The sequence below is a fragment of the Pinus tabuliformis genome, chromosome X, assembly GCF_031772625.1.
Source record: "Pinus tabuliformis cultivar Carrire ecotype Pingquan chromosome X, CPIR1, whole genome shotgun sequence".
NCBI classification, from domain to species: domain Eukaryota; kingdom Viridiplantae; phylum Streptophyta; class Pinopsida; order Pinales; family Pinaceae; genus Pinus; species Pinus tabuliformis.
Window position 1 is genome coordinate 1581218609 of NC_142308.1, and position 4608 is coordinate 1581223216.

Here is a 4608-nt window from a genome sequence, read left to right on the forward strand (position 1 = left end):
AAGGCTGGGCAGGCAAAATCTACGAAATTTCTGGAAGGAATGAGAAACGGGAGCTTGGCAGCCAAAACTATGCAATTACTGGAGGGAACTGGTAGCTGGCTGTTGGGACACTGGCATCAAAAACTGCACAATTCCTTAGGGGAACTGGCAGTCAGCTGCTGGAGCTTGGCAGAAAAACTGCGCAATTCCTAGAGGGAACTAGCAGTCAGCTGTTGGGAGCTGCTAGTGGGAAAAATTGCGCTAATGCTAGGAGGCTGGAATGCTGATCACCTCTGCATAGTTTCTGAGATGAGCAGACTGTTGGGCAGCAGAGGGCTTGCTCATGAAAACTGCGTAGTTTTTCGGGTGAGTAGTCAGTTGACTGACTGGAGGGCTGACTGGAAAATCTGCGTAATTTCTTAGGGAGACAGGGATGGGCGCTTGGTTTTTGTCTGGTCTGTCTGTGCAATTTTCTCATCCAGTGAAGTGGGGCAATGTTTGCAGCCTCTGCTCAATTTTTTAGGGGAGTAATTCCTAGGGTGGTTGTTGGGTCAAACTCTTCAGTTGACAAGCATGAAGGTTGATTGATCTGCTTGCGGGAAGCATAGCTTGAAATGGCTTTCTTGGTGCTTCTGCACTGTTCTAGGTGACAGTTGATCGATTCAATGGCAGGGTGATGGTCCGGTTGTTAGAAGGGAATCCGGCCATCAGAACTTCAGCATAGTAACTGAGTGTGTGAACGAGTGAAAGATGCATACATGATCTTTCAAACACACACTTACATGACTAGATGACGAGACGACTCAAACCATCCAAACACACATGCTCAAAATGACTGACTGACGGTGTGAGCGAAAAGCATGAAACTTGTGATTGATCGTTGGTCGATCGTGATGACACTTGCACAACAGTGTATGTGACTTCACGTGTGAGAATGATGGATGTTTACAAAGAAAACACAACATGTACACACGAAGCGAAGACCTTGAGTATGACCAGAACATGGTCGCAAGCATGACATTAACATCAACATGCAAAAGATTTCGGTGGAATCATCAAGCAAGGTGGTTGTGAAGACTCACACGAGCTCACAAAGTGAACCTAAGTGCATGCAGTCATCAAGAAAAGCTCTCAAAGGAGGCTCCAAAATTAGATGCAGGCCAAAATTTTGGAGGGTGGTTGTAGCCGCTACAACATATTCTCACAATATTCTACAAAAATAAATAATATTAGGCACAAATATGTAAGTATATTTAAACCTTCCTAATGAACATATTAAAGCTAAAAAAACATTATTAAGTGTAGAAGGAGTGGTTTAATATAGCCTTCGTGTGCCTAATAAAGGTTAGATGGGCCTTAATTTGTGTCTAATTTAGAGGTCCATCAATACTGACCATAGTTGGTTCAATATTTTATATGTTTTTCCATTGCAATTGTTGTATTTGCAGCAGCAGCATATGGAGAGGGTTTTGTAGTGCAGATGCAATGTTTGCAGCAGTAGAGCAGGGCCAACAGCAGCACGGATGCATCGTTTATGAGAGTTGTGCAGTTGTTTGTGAGAAAGAGCAGCTAGACATCAGCAGTGTAACAGGAGATGGTACAAAGATAGGGTGTTGCTTTAGTGGGTTGCAACGCTAGAACACATTCCTCGTTAAGAGGGAGTGTTTATTTTTGTAGCATCGATCGTGTTCTATCCATGAAATTTGGTGGAGAGGCTAGAATACATGTATTCTCCAAAACCAAAAAATCGTTCTCGAAATTCCACCTAGAGACAACTTAATTAAAAGAATTAATATTTTTTTTAATGGTGCCTAAGTCTAAACTTAGGAAACCAATTAATTAAAGGGTATTAATTAAGTCATGGTGAAATCTTCTAGAAGAAGAGATGGATCGAGTTCTAGTTAATCTTAGTCATTGATTATGTTTTAATCTTGGTCGTTGAAGCCTCAATGAGATATTATAATAATAAATTCGATGGGGGTTGGAGAACGCACTGAAGGAGCAAGGAATTCGATATTATTGGGAAATCGAACTCTAGAGTAGCAATTGTGGGTTGTCGAAGGTGAATTAGTAGTTTCAAAGCAGTGAGAGAGGGGTAGAGATAGTAAGGTCGGAAGGAAGTTTTTCCAGTCCGACGAGTGCATAGCAGGGAGACAACATACTCCACATAGAGGTTAACTCAATGCAGAGAGGCCGCGTATAGATTCAGAGGGAGATCTATATTTTGCTGAGGAGAGGTTGATATTCAATGGCAAGAGATGGAGTGGGAGCGCGGAGCCACAAGGTCGAGTTTCCAGAGTAGCAGTTGATCAAAAGAGTCAGAGAAATGTTGGTCCAAACAAGTTGACACAGATCTACATAGGTTGGTGCAAAGGCAATGTAGAGGCAGCAAGGGACAACTCATCTTGAGCTAAGATCAATGTCAGATCACCGATGGAAGTGAGATTTTTCTAACTATACTTTTTTCAGTCATTTTCTCTATATGGAAGGCTAGATTTGAGCTTCCATAGATTTTTACTCGGATTTGTTACTGCATAATAATAAAACCCTCAGATGTTGCACAAGTTTTCCCAAGTTGGGTTTTTCCATGGACATTGGTCCAAAAATAACGGTGTTTATTGTGTGTGTGCATATATTATTCCAGTGTTTTTATTTCTTCTATGGTATTGTATTTGTGAAGTTTGCAGTGTATATGTTTCGATATTTGTCCTAGGAAAGTGCAAGTAATTTGTTTAATTAATTTAACAAATAGAAGAAACATTATCAGTTGCTGCAATATGATTCAGGATCACCGAATTTTCACACTCAACTGTGGTGGATATTCCAAGGAAGTGTAACATCAATTGTAGACTAGTCTTGAGTGTATAAGTGTTTCATGCAACCATATGATCAACCCTGGGAATTGCATAATCAATTGGAGGAAAATTCCTAAATAATAGGGGCCTAATTTCTCAGCAATTGCACCAAGAAATAGGGGCTCAAGCTAAAGCAGAAATTGACTAATTCTAGGTTAGAGCTTCTCATTGAGGAGAGAGATAGGTTATTCACTTGCAAGTTGAGCTTAGAGTGAGCTAGAAATTGTAATATAATCTCTATTCATCTGATTAATGCAAGCAGGCTTAAGGGGTTTTTAGAAATTTCTTTCGCCTAGAAAAATATTGTGCATGTGTGTTATTTCTTATTGCATTTTTTATATTTTTGTTCTAAATTGTGAATCAACTTCCGTAGAGCAATAGAGTATAATTGTATCTCTTGATTTAGATTAAATTTCTTGAGAAATTACAATTCTACACCATATTTCTACATGGTATCAAAGTTGGATTCACATTAGAACATGAAGTTTGGATTTGTTCCTTAGGAGGTTAATTTGTAGCTTCAGTGTAACAAGCTCTCTTTAGAGTTGGGAAGATGATCTTCAACGAGCTAAGATTAGAGTATGCCTTGGAAGGTAGCTCGAATTTCATTTCATGGAAGGATCACATGGAGGTGGTGCCTAATGAAAATGGATTGCTAGAATATGTCAAGATAGACATTGCAAATCAAGATCAGTTGATGCCCATAACCTAGCTCAATGGAAGAAATATGTAGCCAAGGCGAGGAGAATAATATTAGAGGGATTACGAGACCACATTGTCTCAAATCTACATGGAAAATAAAATCCTTTCGCAATGTGGCAAGAACTAAGATATCTATTCCAAAATAAAAACAGCCATAGAACACTGGCCCTCAAAGACAAACTTCGAAATATCAATATTCAGAAGAATGACACTATTCCTCAATATCTTAGTAGATTTACACAAGTTTGTGATGAGCTTGAAGGGGTTGGTGTGACTATTGCAAAATATGACCTGGTGATACTAGCTCTTCTAGGTGTTCCTAAAAGTTGGCATAACTACCAGGACTCGATGAATGGAAGGGAAAAGTTACTGAAGTGAGAAAGGTTTTGGTCTGATTTGGTTTAAGAAGAGTTTAAGAGAAATAAATGGGATGGAACTTTATCTAAGGCAAAGGATGAAGAAAGTTTTTCATTGGTTGGAAAGGGAAAGAAACAGAAAGGGAAGAAATCTCAAACCAAACTAGAATCCAACCAAGGGGGAACAAAGAAAGACTTGTCCAAACTCAATTGCTTCAATTGTCATGAATTCTGGCACTATTCTACAAAGTGTCCACACAAAAAGTATAGCAAGAAGAACTCAGGAGGAGAAGCAGGTGAAACTTTGGCTTCACAGTTTGAGATTGACTTCACCCTTATCTCATACATGGCTATCATAGTGATGGGGAGTGTGTTGTACTTGGAATATGGTGCCTCCTTCCACATTACACGGTGTAGATATTTTTTCAGGGACCTAGAGGAGAACTATTTCCATATTTATATCGAATTAGGGGATGACAAAAGGTATAGTACTACCAGGAATGGTACAGTAACCTTTCAGAGGGAGTCAGGATCCCCTCTTTGCCTCAAAGATGTCATGTGTGTTCAAGGCCTAAAGAAGAATCTCATCTCTATAGCTATTTTGGAAGACCATGGTTATGATGTGATCTTCAACAAAGGGAAAGTGTTGCTAAGACACATAGCCACTAGATAGGGGAAGTAGATTAGGGCTTGTGTGAAGAACCTGTACAAGTTGG